The sequence below is a fragment of the Mya arenaria genome, chromosome 14 (assembly GCF_026914265.1).
Source record: "Mya arenaria isolate MELC-2E11 chromosome 14, ASM2691426v1".
Taxonomy (NCBI): domain Eukaryota; kingdom Metazoa; phylum Mollusca; class Bivalvia; order Myida; family Myidae; genus Mya; species Mya arenaria.
Window position 1 is genome coordinate 61,481,732 of NC_069135.1, and position 17,125 is coordinate 61,498,856.

The window sequence follows — 17,125 nt, forward strand, 5'->3', positions numbered from 1 at the left end:
AAATATAATAATAATAATAATTAGAAGAAGAAGAAGAAGAAGAAGAAGAAGAAGAAGAAGAAGAAGAAGAAGAAGAAGAAGAAGAAGAAGAAGAAGAGCGATAATAATAATAATAATAACAATACTACTACTAAAACTAATACTACTAATAATAATCCAACTGACTGTTTTTTGGGGAAAGACATATCAATGCCCTGACCACGCTCTGTAATAAAAATGTTGCGTAAAACATCAAAGCTGCAATGTACGTGATGTTAGCGGCCTATCGGCATGTCGGCCAAGCGGCGTGAAGTAAGCGGCCACCTAAAACTGCTTCCTTATTCAAAACATTATGTATGCGCTTTCTTCTAAAACAATAATTAATCTTATGTTCCTATTCACAAATCAATATCCTTAAGCGAATACCGGCATTTTCTCTAAATCGATTGGTGATCAAATTTGTTTTATACTAGCTTTAGAGTGTTGATTGTTTCGTAAACAAGTATTGTTTAAGAAGCAAACACATATAAAAATGATTTGTGTTAATCTCTGAATACATATGCTTTGATTAATCATTGTTTTCATAAAATGAAATGAATGTTCAATTGCATTGAAGTAGAGAAGTAAGACGTTAGGCCACCAACTTCACTCCGCAAGGCCGCTCGTTCCCAGATAATATTCTAGAGACCGGGATAATCCATTGAAGTACATTTTGATTCAATAACGTGGACTTCAAATTTTTTTTTTAAAAAGGATGCAAAAATCACATATTTGTTGTTGTTTTTTGTGCTGATCAGCAAACTTGATGGATGCAATTCATCGATGGCTGCAATAAAAGGCAGCTTCATGTACGTGAATTAAGCGGCATAGCGGCGTGAGATAAGCGGCCAAGCGACGTAAATTAGCTGCCTTGCAGCCTTGCGGCCTAGCGGCGTTAATTTGGCATCCTAACGTCCTAAATTTGTTCTCTATATCAAAGAAATTGTGCATGTGTTTAATTGGAAACTAATGATAAATCAATGTTTTATTTACAATTATATTATAATAGCGGTCTTATATTATTTCTTATTCAAAACATTTTTATATTGTTTTTTTCTAAAACAATGCTAAAACCATTGGGGTTTTTATGCAAAATGCAATACTCTGGAGCGATTTTTAACATTTGTTTTAAAAACTTCATCGAGCAATCCAGCGCCATAGCAGCGTAAATCTTGGGGCCTGACGGCCTGGTGGCCTAGCGGTCTAATATTCTGATACCACTCAATCCAGCAGCCTAAAAAATAAGGAAATATGCTAATATGTTCGTAAGAATGTTGACCTTTGAATAGAAACATCGAATTTATCATTGTTGAAAAGAACGCATAATAAAAGTTTGAAATATTGAAATACGAAACATTGTAAGGCCGCTAGGAAGCGGGGCCGCCAGGCCTCAAACTTCTAGGCCGCTAACTTCACGTACATGGTTTTACGCAACATGCTCATTTCAGACCTTGGTCAGAGAAGTAATATGTATTATCCAACCTACATTCAGTTGGATTTATTTCATCATTAATATTATCATATAATGATATTATTATTATTATTATTATTATTATTATTGTTGTTGTTGTTGTTGTTGTTGTTGTTGTTGTTACCGTCATCATCATCCGATCATAGGCTCCCTACATTTTTTGATTTGCTTTCAGTCCGAGATGTAATTTTCTTTAAAAAGTAGATTCATTCGTTTATTATTTCCATATAATGTGCTTTTTTATAAAGTCTTAATTTATTTTCAAACTCTAAGACCACTTGCATACGCATACTATATTACACTATTCGAATACATATCCATATCACGTGATACTATTGAAAACGGTTATATTTAAAACAAAACAGAAAACGAATTTTAACGAATTTTGGAAATGTTATTTTAAATATTCACAATACATAACATATGATAACATTAAATACTGTAAACGCCACCATAGTGAAACAGATACTCCGATATGATCATGAAAACATACATGTATTTGTACTGAATTGGTCATTTGATGAGATGGAGTGTAAGCGAGGCGTTTGAAAACAGAAATATATTTTGAGTGTCACTCCATTCATTCAACTCAAGTGATCACTTGAGTGTCCCTAACGGGATTGTGGTTGGAGTGTGAGTGAGAGTGCATGTTCATTCGGCCCAAATTTTAAAGAAGATTTTTAAAATAAGACTAAAAAAGAACATGGAAATCCTTGTACCACACAGGGCCAGTCTAGAGACCAAAACCTTTATTTGAACAAACTGTGTAAAGCACCATTACACCATGCTCAAAAACTTTATTTCAAGGGTCTGCGACTTGTGGTTTCAGTAAACTTTCTTTATTTTTATTACTTCAGACGCTATTTACTAAGGCCAAGGCATGCTTTGGCCAAAGGAATATTATTTGATTTTTGTTAGTTAGCAGCAAAAATATGAGGCTACATACAACTTATCAAAATTCTTGCCCTTGTGATTGAGAGACATCATGGGCAGGCCAATTGCACTCATCCACCAATACTTGCACGTGTCTTCTAGGGGAAGGCCTTGATCTTAGGTAAAACCAAACACACGTTCAAAAGCATGCCAATACGAATATCTTAGTGTTTGGTTTACAGCCATAGTCAGGCGCGTAGCTAGCCCTCTATTGATGAATGTTCTTGCACCCCCTCGGAACATTTGCAAACCACGGTGCAATCTGGTTCATTCTGGTCGTTCTGAGGTACTTTATTAAGTATTTTGAAATAAACATCAGGTAGTCAAGTATGCGTATTGCAACGTTGTCTGTTTTGTGTCAATATCATATGGATTCCGCCGAGTACTCGTTTATCTATATTTACGCGCCTGATAGTCCATTTAACTCTGAATTTTACTAACCTGTGACGGATATCGACCGACACTTGTATCCGAGAACAAGGTGCTGGAAGACAAATATATCTGTATAACGTCCAAAATAGACCTACAATACTACTGTGAACATTGCAGTGTAATAGGGATTTGAACGTATGTACAAGGTAATATTATGATGCACACCAATTGCTTGGTCCAGGGTTGTAAGAATCCAATTCAAGCAGATAATAAGTGTCATCTTCAATGTTACGATATACACTTTTGCAAAGAATGGTTGTCATTGGGTTGATTGTTAAAACAAGAAGTGCAAAATGCATTGTTTGCACAATATCACAGACGGCGAATTTTGTCACCACATTTTCACAACCCATTCCTGAACGTAGTAGTCTGGGTCTGTTTCAGCATTGATTCAAACCCGCCGCTACTAAATAAAGTTGAAAATGCGCGAAATTTGAATTAGCTCGTGAGACAAAGACATTCTGCAGGTCATAACTATGTTTGGTTGTACCTGCTATAACCCCGTTATTGCACTTTGAACACTTATTCATCAAAAATTTATGAAGATGTGTGTACTGTTGCATTAAAAATCATAATGTTTTCATACTTTAAATGTTATATCTAATACGAATGCCCTACTAAAACGGGCAAGTGTTTTTTGAGTGCCTATTTGACAAGAACAATGATGACCTCAACCCTAAACTAAAAAACATGAAAGTTATTTATACGGCCGCTTTTTAGAGTCATGATCGCGCCATAGATTTAATAAAAATAAATACCCTGTTAAATACATCTGATAAGTTCAATTCAAATTGACGAAAGTTGTGCATTGATATATTAACGCAATTGCATGTATTCAGAAAGTCTCTGACGTGTGGCTGAACCAGTGTTAAAATGACCATAGTGAAGAAAGTGAAATTTACTGATTAGTTAATTAAAATATTTCTCGCTAATTGTACAATAAGTAAACAGTGAAGGCGTGTCACATTGGAACTGAAATATATGGATTTCAATACAACTTTTGAAGAAGCGCAACATTTGGATTTTTTACCATTATTTTAGTCTTTGAAGATATGATTTTAGCAAACTTTTATACAATCATCTAAACGAAAAATAGCTCATTGTGATAAGCATACAGATAATTCCCTTTCGAATTCCCAAAACGCTTAAAAGGGTAAAATGACACAAATTAAACCAAACAAATAAATCGGCTGAACTTAATACTGTTTTAAGGGACTTAAGATGTATCGAGCAATTGGGGCCGGAGGTCTGAAAATGGTACATGATAAAGCTGACGTCACAGTAATCTGGGACCCTGACTTTATTATCGAAGATTTAATCGGCTGACAACGCGATCTGATTATTCTTGAAACTTATATATCGCCCATGTGCATTTTAGTCTTAGCAACAATAACTGTTTATTCGTCGTATTGTTTAAAATTCGAAAATCATATCACAAATAACGTTTGAAAAGTGAATTCTTCGACAGTGTATACTTTTGAAATTCTTTTTCGGGCGGATTCATCTTTCCTAAGGAAATTATTTGGCTTTTAATAAAAACGTGGTTTGAAATATTCATTTCAATTTTAACATCATAACTATTGCATTGAAATTGTAAAAAATAATATAAAAAAAGTTCATTCAATAATTTTTCATAGAAAACATTACCGATAAAAATAGGAAGATCAACCATAATTTATGTCCACTGCCTCATGGGTTTTAGACCTATATGCGTCGAAATGAGAAATCCTGAGATGAATTGTGCGGCGTCTGCAGTCTGCTCAAAATAACATGTAATCATAACAAAGGAGATTTCGGCGCATCACCTTCTGCTCTTAAGAAATGGTTTGATCAGGCTCACAGAAGTACCACAAAGCTTTAAAACAAGCTTTACACTGAATAGCTGGCCGGAAGGATAAGTATTGAAAATGTATCTGTTCACAAACTTTGACATTGACTCTTAGATGTGAGTGCGAGGTTGGTGCCACGACACTTGAAAGTGACAATAATGCAAATGGGGCAATTACCATAAAATATAAAAATGAGTCATTCTCACCATGCGGTTGTGCGGCATAATTGTTTCGCAAGAGACCCTGCTTCGAATCCTAATCCCGAGTGGCACTATTGCTTATCTAGGAAACATAGTATACTGGATACTTAATATTGGCACCGTTTAGGGGCCATTTTGAGATAACAGTTTTCGGTTTCTGACTTTTATTGTCTGAAGGTTGCAACTAAGTTAATCTTATCACTTTCAGCTGTTAAATAAAGCTTAAAAAGGTCATTGCTTGGGTTCGCGTCTAGGCCCTCACACTTAGTGACCGATATTCTATACTTTAATAATTAAGAAAACCTAAAATATTTTTCTTATAAAGATTACACATAGTTGTGCACCTAAATGTTGAGAAAATGCATATATCAAAGTTATGAAAAAATATCATTATGTCGGTATAGAAGCTAGAAGCACATACTTGTACAATGCACCCCCCCCCCCCTTGGCCTACAATCACGCCCACTGCTTCATTTTCAGAGATTCTATCAACATTTCAAGATATTTATGGTGTTTTTCACATCTCACATTTCAATTTAAAGGTTAACTACTGTGTGTTCCAAAGTAATAAAACAATACTTGCATGAACATATATCCTTATTTTCGGTTTTAAAGTCATGCTACAACACGTTTAATTGTCAACATTTAAAAACAAGTATCTCTAAGACACAAGTAGTATGCTATTCTTGAAAATGTTAACTCTTACTTACGCTTATATAAAGGCAATTAAGTATCCATGAGTTATTTACAGCGACTAAAACATACATGATATGAGTAAAGGGTCTGGCATTTAAAGACTATTCATTTGCATATGGTAGACATATTTCATGCATTACTTGTGAAGTGGTAATGCAAAAATCATATTTTAGTATTCTTAGAATTGGACTTTGTTTGGACATTAAGCAAGAGAGGACTTCTGTGACATTTCATGTGTTTCAAATTTAGTTGAATAGTTACTGATAAAAGATCTCATTTAAAGATTCACTCTCACGCCCAAATAATAGTAACCTCAATTGAAAGAAGTGTTTCAATTTATCAAAATTAAAAAATATAATTAAAAAATATAATGAAGGACACCGTCTTTCGTATGAAACAAATGAGCATAAAACGGTATTTCTTTTATGAGACAATACTTGATTACTGTTATTATCTTAGGACCCACTAGTCATTTATGTTTTGTACGGTTTTAGCTACTGAATACACGTTTATAATCTTGTTATAAGTAAGAAATATTTTTCATAAATGCATAATTTCGCAGTTCGTTTCGCCGATAATAGTTAACACATATAATTACACGGAAACAGCCAGTCATCTAATCATTCACTATTAACGCATCATTACGCGTTAAACAGTAAAGTAACAGAATTAAACTTGTGTTTTACTTTGTTAAACCGTTCTTTTTCTAAAGTAATATGCATATATGAACTGAACCTGTAAACCAATAAACAAGAAGTATAAATTGAAAATAAATAACCTATTACACTTGTTTTATTTCTAATGATTTCGGCAATATTTGTTGACAACGGAAATAGAAAAGGCTATTAATGGCCTATACGATTTGAACACAATTTATGGAATGATTATCAGCAGCATGCACTCCTTACGCATTCCGTAAAGAAAATATTTTACCTTTGATTAATGTTTGTGTAGATCCACACCAGTTAAGTAGCATTAAAAGATGACAGCTTTTGTATATATAAAATCACAGATTTCGTAGGCTTCAATACAAACACATCAGTTTGCATGATAAAATAATACGTGCAGGTACACAAGTGTACATTTTTACTCCCCAATACAGATATTGTTAAATTAACCACCAAAACCTGTTTTAATATACTTGAATTCCGATTCAATGCTTTGTACAAGTAGTTAAGTGATAATCCTTTTAGATGTATCATAGTTTCTTAACAACGAAAAGTACATGTCGTTCTTATAATCTGCAAAGCATTGAATATACATCAACCTTTGGGCGTCACGAAAACACGGAACGTACGCTTATTGCGAAAATATTTTTTTGAGGGAATTTCGGAATCTTTAAAGTTGAACACAATTAACTTTTCTGTTAAAAAATATTATGTTCTTTAAATTTATGAATTCTTATCTAAAACATATAACTATGACAAGAAAATTATTGATAAAAATTTAAATGTATCCCAAAGGTTGTTTTCAAAATATACACACTTTTTTGAAATTCATGATTTTTCCTTAAATGGTATTCCTGCTGATTAGTGCTTAATGACTGAACCTTTTTTATAGCGTTCAAAATCGTTTGCAAAATTGTTTTAATATTTTAAAAAATAAATTGATAGAAAAAAACACAATTACTTTTGGGCGACACAACATATATCCTATGGGCGACACGAGTCTCCCAAAGGTTGCATCAAAGTTACCCAAAGGTTGGATTGGTCTAAATATATATATATATATATATATATATATATATATATACATAAACATCTATTTTTTTGAAAAGATTGTTATTATTTGTTGCCTTACATTGTTTTGTCTATCGGCTGTTTTGATGTTTGTATGTCCTAGATAATTGTGTCAATCAATCAGGATCTTGGTTACATTTAATGTTATTATAAAACTTACTTGGCTTGTAGCATTTGTTTGTACTCGACCACCCTTTCTTAAACTTTTTTAATCCATTCTTAAACATAATTTCTCTATTACCTAGTATGTTATGTTCCATGTATTGTAGCATTTGTTTTCTCTCTTGCTTAATGCTTGTTTGACCTCGATCCTTTTGCTTTTGCTTTTATCAGGATCTTGTTTAGGATAATGTTTTAGGCTAGGAGGCTTGTCTCTGTTATTTCGATTGTTGTATTGGACGCAGGAATCATATATAGTCTGTGCTCAAGAAGAGTGGTGCTCCAAGGTTAATGTGCACTACCAATGAATGATGTCATATGAATCGTTATTGGTCACATGTGACAGCGGCATTTCAATCAACTCGTACATCGACTCCTAAAAGTATGTTTTTTATACACGTTCTACTTAAAAGTATAAATACACATGCTTCAACTATTTTAAATACGATATATTTAAGGTAGCACACCCCTTATGAAAGCATTCATTTGAAACTCTTCAATTTGAATGAATTAGCCTAAGTTGTTCATTACATAACTACAAATCGTCTGAGAGTTTTAAGGTATAGGTTCGAATCCACCCAAAAGCACGAATATTATTTTTATTATTTGTTTTAGTTTTAAATTATCATTTTGAATTTTCATTAAACAGTAATTAAATATTGTAATATTTAATTTAAATAATATAAAATAATTTAATATATTCTTAGAATATTTCAAAATTTGCTGGCTTGGCTTAAATAGGTATTTGGGAAATTCAAACTCTATAATATTTTAATCGAGACAGTTAAACAATATGTTAAAATTGTAAAACCATATTGCTATTTTTAGTACAGTTAGATTATATTTGTTGATGATGTGATCAACAATGATTTATTTAGGAAAAGAAGTAAACTTTTGCTACTATGATACCAAAGCATACCAAAATGTTGAAAAGGGTGTGGAACAAAGGATTCTTACTGTATCTTGCGTAATGATCTAGACTTTCGCTCTTCATCGTTTAGGTTACTTTTGGCTAACACGGTATGAATTCAAAACATGAACAAGACATGATTATATATAATTATGTATAACATAAATAACTGTCAAACGTCTTAAAATGAGGAGTGGTAAATGATATAATAAAACGATGTTTCATTCACTTTATATAAGAACATGTAAAGATGCATAGTCATCATACAGTATTATTCATTTGTATTTTATATAGTCATTCTTCATATCTTACATTTTCGTTTGTTCAATAAAATTAATGTCAAGTTTTGTTCTGTATGTTTCCTTTCAATTTGTTCTGATTATAATGTTCCATGTCTGTTCAGATCGGAAGAAATAAAGAATCTCTCTCTCTCTCTCTCTGTTTTAACAAGCATTTTGAAATGGGTGTAGGATAATTAAAGTTCAAATAGAATTGTTACTTGACGAACAAAATCTTTTAAATTTTGGTTTTGAATTCAGTAAATACGAGTACATATAAATTATCAAAATGATCATAATTTGAAATAATGCCCATTAGGGTCTAACTACCTTAATTTTACGTTCTATTTAAAATGATAAATACACAATGCACTTGCCATAACACATTTCAACTTAAGTATCTAGTCTTTCTTTTCCCTGACTTTAATTTAGATGTATGCGTTTTTAATCCTGGCGTTTTAACAAATCATTCCATCTAAACTGATTTATTCTCTTATATCTCCATTCAAATATTCAAATCACATTGGTGGGTATAGACATTGAAGGAGCTGCCAATCTTGTCAATCGTTGAATACTGCTGTATTAAGTTCCGTTCTAAATAATTGTATGTATTTTTAAAGACTTACTCAAATTTCATGTGATACTGAAAATCTAATTTGCAAATGTTAAAACCTAAATCAAAACATTCATAAATGTATATAATAAAATATATAGAGGTTAAACAATACATTTTGATAATGTCCACAAATAAACAAGCAGAATTAGATGTGTGTCAACTTTATTTATTCTGTGGACAAATGCATAAGAGCATATATTATTATGCTACGTTACAAATGATAATTTTAGTAAAGGAGTTCTGAGCTAATATTTTAGAAATTATAAGTGATCCTCATTGATACATCATACGTCTACAGTATCAGGTTTACCGGAAATGTCCTATTAGGGCAGCATTCCATAACAGACACGCATGTGGTCTTTTGATGGCTCTATTTTCCGATTCTGCGACTCGAACAATGCTTACATTAACTCTAAACTAAATAATGTATCAGCAAATTTGTTCACATTAACATCATAACATTGATGCCATTTGGTTAAAGCGCACCTGATTAGCCAATCGTAACATCACGGTCATCTCCGGCCAGCTTCGAGATAGACAAACACATGCTTTTGCGTAATTTAAATGGCAGTGATTATAAAAGCATGCATGTGTATAAAGTGATTTATCAAGTAAAATATATAATAAAGTGTTATAAAATCTGCGTTTTGATTTGGAATGTTGTATTTGACTCTCTTATGTCTTGCGCCTTGTACAATTCAAATCTGCAAATTTGCCCGATAAACTGGTGAGGATGGGGGTTACCAATGTCCGGACAACCGCTGAGGATCGGGGTTATCAATGCCCAGGCAACTGGTGAGGATCGGGGTTATCAATGCCTGAACAGCTGGTGAGGATTGGGGCCGAAAAACTGGTGAGGATCGGGGTTATCAATGCCCGGACTACCTGTGAGGATCGGGGTTATCAATGCCCGTACAATCATTAATGATGCAGCATCTAGGTGGCGTACAATCATTAATGATGCAGCATCTAGGTGGCGTACAATCATTAATGATGCAGCATCTAGGTGGCGTACAATCATTAATGATGCAGCATCTAGGTGGCGTACGATCATTAATGATGCAGCATTTAGGTGGCGTACAATCATTATTGTTGCAGTATCTAGGTGGCGTACAATCATTAATGATGCAACATTTAGGTGGCATACAATCATTATTGCTGCAACATCTAGGTGGCGTACAATCATTAATGATGCAGCATTTAGGTGGCGCTCAATCACTGATGATGCAGCTTTTAGGTGGCGTTCAATCATTGATAATGCAGCATTGAGGTGGCGTACAATCATTAATAATGCAGAATTTAGGTGGCGTTCAATCATTGAAGATGCAGCATTTAGGTGGCGTAAAATCATTAATGATGCAACATTTAGAAAGTTTACAATCAGGGATGATAGGGGGCGTAAAGTCAAAGTTTCTGTAGCATTTAGGGGGGCTTACAATAATTGATGGTGCCGCGTTAAGTAAACGTACAGTTACTGAAATGTAGAAGGAGAACAATCAGTGATGATATTTAAGCGTTGAAGGGGCATACATTCACTTATGATGCAACATTTAGGAGCCGCACTATCACTTATGAATAAGCGTTTAGAATGCCTACAGTAACTGTGAATACTGAGATAGCGATTATTGGGTATACATTCACTGATAATGTAGCAGCTATGGGCTAAAATCACTTACAGTCAAGCGTAATATAAGCGTACATTTACTGATTATGTAGTGTTTATGGGGGCATACCATCACTAATGATGCAGCTTTAGGGGGCGTAAAATCGGTGATAATGTAACCTTTAGCGGGCGTACACTCACTGGTGATGCAATATTTAAGAGACGATCATTTACGTATTATGTGGCATTTAGGGGGCGTACAACCGCTGATAATGTAACCTTTAGCGGGCGTACACTCACTGGTGATGCAACATTTAAGGGAAGATCATTTAATTATTATGTGGCATTTAGGGTGCGTATAGTCACTGACAGTGGAATGTTAAGTAGGCGTTCACTGGTGATAAGACATAACAGGGAAAAACACTCTCTAATTGTGTGGCATTTAGGGTGCGCATTGTTCGACTGTTTCGAATGGACTAATTTCCTCCGTTTTATTTGTTTTGTGCAAAGCAAAATCTTTATCAAAAAAGGGGGAGTAGACCAGTCACATGAATAAACAAATCTTTGCAACCGAAACTAAAATTTTAACGTCAAAGAGAACTTACCCCGTAAGCAAAATAATGTTCTTGTTTTACCATACTTCCCCTTGACGGTTATTGTTCAAGTGTTTATATGATAACAACAGTTACACTGAATAGATATGCGTATTAGTGTAATAGTCTAATTTACTCAACCATACGCTCTTATCAACCGTTTAAAGCACTTTTTGTTATATTACATAATGGTTGTTTAAGAGCATCCAACATGCACTTATGATGGTATATTTAGCGTGCGTACATTCCATGATAAGGTTGCATTGAGTTTCAAGTTTTAAGTTTCAAACTTATTCAGTAAACACATGTCATACATGCATGACAAAATGAGAATTGCAATGAACATATTATACAGTTACACATAAAGAGGCTTTGAAAATGAACTTCAACCATAATATAATAATTAACATCATGGTATAAAAGGAATAAACTATATTCTGAAATTAACTTTTTTAATGATACATTTCATAAATTTACACAATTATGAAACATAATACATTGAGGGAGCGTAATGATCACATTCACTGATCTTATTTTAATTTAATTTGGGAGCGAACGACATGATCATTCTGTATTCAAGGGTGTATATTTACTGATAATGGATCATTAAGGGTAAGGATTTTGAGCCAAGGTTTGAATATTATAAAAATAAAATAAGAATAAATTAAAAAAGGAGTTAAATATGAAAAGTAGCATTATTAACAATTGAATATAAAATTGCTTGAACTAGTAGGCTATGAGGTGGGAGTTATGCATTGCCTGTTCTGAAATATGTTCATGTTTCACTGTTTTATTATCAGTTTTGACCAATAAACAAGTTGTGACATAGTTAGGGTGTGATCATACGAGAAAAGGATAATAAAAAACATCTGTTTAGTACGAGGAAGTGAGGGTCATATCAATCCCTGAACAAGTTGTGTTGATGGAGCGGGGAGGGGGTGGGGTGTAAATCAACGCTTGAACAACTGACGAACTTTACAGGGACTGTGAATATGACTTGCATTCTTAATACACTAGGTAAGAGTAACTGCTAACAATTCACTTAGTTAAACGATTGTGTCAATCATTTAAAGCTAAATTACAAAACATTTCAATTTTGAATATTATACCCACACGTGGCAGTTTTTATTACTATGATCAGCCCAAAACTCCCCCACTCATCTCTCACCCATTCCCCTTTCCAAAGCCTCATATATATTATAATGAATCAAATCCTGATGGTCAAGCACCCCCTCTACATAACTTATAACCAGAAATTGTGTATCGTGCAGGGGCCTTTAAAAGTTCTGTACCTCGCCCCCTTTGCCCCAGGTTTACAGATGTTGACCTTGACTTTATGTACCTTAACACTGTTGAATCATGTTTGGTGTGTACAGTTTACATTGTCACACTTAATCAAGGTCTGCAGTTGTCACTTTTGGTTGAGGTATGTGTTTACCTTCAGTGTCTCTTTTGCTGCAGGTCTGCAGATGATGCATGTCTTTGTGTACCTTGTCATAATTTGTCTAAGCTTGTGTTTACCTAATCGCCTTATCCAGATCTGCAGATGTTGAATGTCGGTATGAATTTTGTTACCGGTGCACAAGGTCTGCAGATGATGTGTGGCTGAATATATCTTACCACGTGTACACAAAATATACAGATACTGTGTGTGGCTGTATAGACCTTCTCACCTGGTCCCCAGGTTTGCAGATGATGATGTGTGTATGTCTGTATATACATTGTCAGATGAATACCTGGTATGCAGATGATGTGTGTGTCTGAAATATATTGTCACTATTCACCAGGCTTGCAGATGATGTCTAACTGAAAACACCTTGTCAACTATACACAAAGTCTGCTGATGATGTGTGTGTCTGAAAATATATTGTGAACTGTTCACCACATATCACATACAGATGATGTGTTTGTCCGTATCTACTTTGACACCTGTACACCAGGTCTGCAGATGATTATGATAACCGTATAAGTATGCCTTTTAACACTTTTAAAATAGTAATATTTTATGATTTACATGCAGGTATTGGTCCAATGCCATGGACTATCAACTCTGAGATTTACACTCCCAGATGTCGTAATACAGCTGTGTCAGTGGCAACATTCACGAACTGGATCTTTAACCTACTCGTCTCCATCCTATTTATAACTCTCACAGAAAACCTCACGCGATTCGGTAACAATGATATCACATGACTCTAACATAAACACTCATAAATTCAGTAACGATCAAATAACCCAGAAAAACTTCCAATGTTTTGGTAAGAAAGATATCACTTTTATAGCTCTCACTTGAAATATCACCGACTAATATTACCATTAACAGAAACATCCTCAATGTGAATTTTTCCTAGATTTTGATTGTAAGATAAAGATATACTCGTAAATGTACATTTCTGAGGCAAATGTATGCTGCGTGCGAGCGGGGCAGAGTTGAGGGGCTGAATTTTATACAATTTATCATTTCAGGCACTTTGCTGGCCTGACAGTGTTTTGGGCCTTAGTTCTCTTTATCTGTCTACCAGAAACCAAGGGAAAAAGTCTTGAGGAGGTCGAAGGTCTATTTGCCCAGTCTTCGTGTGGCACCGTTAATGGCGCGGACTACAATACCAAGACAATACAATATGTAAACATCCGGGGACTCAATAGAGACGGCCGAGAGTCGGAACTTGACTCGTCAGAGTGACATGTCCATCCAGAGTGTGGCGCGGTGAAAGTCACGAGTTCAAACATCACGATGAAATGCACATGTAGGGGTGTCTCGTTTATCTCTGAATGAGATGCTCCCTTTAACGATTAGCTAAAACATGTTAAGGTTTCTCTTTTATCTCTGAATGAGATGCTCCCTTTAACGATGAGCTAAAACATGTTAAGGTTTCTCTTTTGTCACTAAAACTCACTTTGTTTTGATGTCCCCTTTGTTCGAAATATCAGATTTGAGGTGTTGATAATGTTAAAAGGCCCCCTTTCCCTGAGAGTGATAATGTTAAATTGACGCTGAGTACTGTATATAAAATTGGCCTTTTGTTTGTCTCTGATTGTGATCATTTTAAAATGACATCGTTGTCTTTGCATGTTCCCGTTTGTCTCCAAATATGATCAGTGTTTTATTACTCCTTTATCTCTGATTGTGTTACTGTTAAATATTCCCTTTGTCTTTAATTTTGATAATTGCAATTTGTCCCTTTGTGTGATACCGATTTATTTTGCTTAATGTGATAATGTTAAATTGTCCCCTATGTCTCTAATTGTGACCATGTTGAATTTTCCGCTTTGTCTCCGAGTGTGATGATGTGGAAATGTACGCTATATTTCTGAGTGAGATCGTGTCGAATAGCTGGTTCTGTTTATGATTGTGATCATTTTGAATTGTTCTCTTTGTTGCTGAGTGTATATCTGTATACTTCTTCCTCTTGTCTCTGAATGTGATCATGTAATTTAGCTGCCTTTGTTTCTGAATGTGACGATTGTTGAATTGTTCTCATTGAAGACAAAGCTCTCCCTTTTGTCTCTGCATGTGATCATTTTAAAGTTAAATAGCTTACTTTGTTTCTAAAAAGTGGCTGTTGTTGAATTGTTTGCATTGTTTCTGAGTGTTATGCTATATAATTATCTCCCCTTTGCCTGAATGTGAGCATGGTAATTTATTTTCCAGTTTTATCTTGGTATGACTGTCATGTTGATGTGTTTTATTTGTTTGATTGTTAATGGTGATGTGTTCCATTTGTCTTGATCTCATGTGATATTTGTTCTGGCATTAGTTTGTTATGATATAGTCTATTGTTTGTTAAAATATATATGATTTATTAGGAGTTGTTTAAGATTATCAGAATTTCATTAGTTGTGTCTTTGGCACAGAAACGTTTCAATTATGCCAAAAACATGTCTTAAGACATAGATTTATAATAGAGTATAGCAGAGTACGATTTATATAGATAATCACCAGGTTTATTAAAATAAATTAACGGTAGTTTTATCCCCCAAACTTTATTTTAAATAAATAATGTAAATGTGATTGATCTAATGAAATGAAATGTGTTTGTTAGTGTATGATTATTGTAAAATCTTCAAAAAGTTGATCAACCATTGTTGTGCTATTTTTGGAATAAAGTGGTAGGCTTGCTTTAATCATTTATTTGAAAAAAAAATCTTTCCGATGAAGGTTAGTGGAAAACCCCGTTATCATGAAAGGCACCATAATTACTTTAATTTTATCCAGAATGGCGTCAATAAATATTAAAATTTTATATAAAAAAACCCATGTTAATTGATAAAAGATATGCACTGAAACAATTTAAAATTGTTACACATACAAATTCAAAATATCAGAATAACTCGCATTTTGCGTATTTTTTGTTCAACGTCAAATGTGTTCAGTGCTTCAGACGACGGCGCTCTCTATGACTATTTGTATCATATAGCCAAATGTTCAAATTTTCGATATGTAAAAACAATGTGGTTTCGGGGCTAAATTTTGTGTCATTAAACCTCACATCTAAAACAACAAGTAATTTTCAAGTAAATGACGTTACGTTCCGTAACATCTGAAGGAGTTGAACAAGATTAAGTAAATATTCGAATCAGTAAAATAAATTATGATGGTGCGATTGGTTTAACCAATTTTACTAACCTGTTTAGCACTACAGACAATCGCACACGGAAACGTGGCACGCTGCTTGGAGCAACTGTCCATGCAGTCCAGTACCGGCCTATTTTAGCTTCGGAATTTATTTATAACTTTAAATTTATAAACTTATCAAATTTCCGCAGGTGATTCTTTTTATTTTTTAATTCTTGTTATTTTATAATGAGGGTCACGAAGAACGTAATCTGAAGCTTCTGCGGAAGAGCGTTGACTGTCTATTGCAGGGCTGCGAATGCGGCAACATCAGCGTACGCGCTGTGACCTTTTAAGTATATGTTCAATATATTTTGGTCGATTGCAGATAATTTGTAGCTTGTACATCCAGGAAAGATTACTTTGCATAGTCATAAACTATCCGCAAAACCATAAATGTGGGAATTGCTTAAACTATAGCTCAGACATATTTATTATTACTCTTGTGTCAAAAGCTGCATCGTGCTCTTAAAGGACGGGGTTCTTAGATTCTTAACCACTCAAGGCCAGGACACACGTCTGCACACTCAACCAGTGTCTTGTAAATTGCTCTCCATGTATTGCAATTCCGGTAAGCGATGTGAGGTAAGAATACGCCCACCTGTTTGATGATGCTGTTTTCGGTTTTATTGAGCAAGTGGACGGTTTCGACAAAAACTCTGATTGCACGTTAAATTTTCGTTTGCTAATGGAGTTACATTCTAAATCAGTTGGATAACATGAAGTGAAATCTAAGTTATTGAGAATGGATCTATCGCTAACGCTCGCCCCCCCCCCCCCCACACACACTCCTAAACATTAAGATTATACTGAAGGCCATCTAAGTATAACATAGAATAATAGTTTGTGATTATCATGTTTTAAACCTGAAATGTAAAAAGTTTCCATAACATCAGTTGATTACATTTCTGACAAATACTTACACTTTTTTATCGGAATAGTTTGTTAACTATATCACGTTATAGAGCAAAATAAATTATTGTCGCGGTACTGAACGTGATTATGCGTGCATGTCGGTGTGCGATAAAGCGGG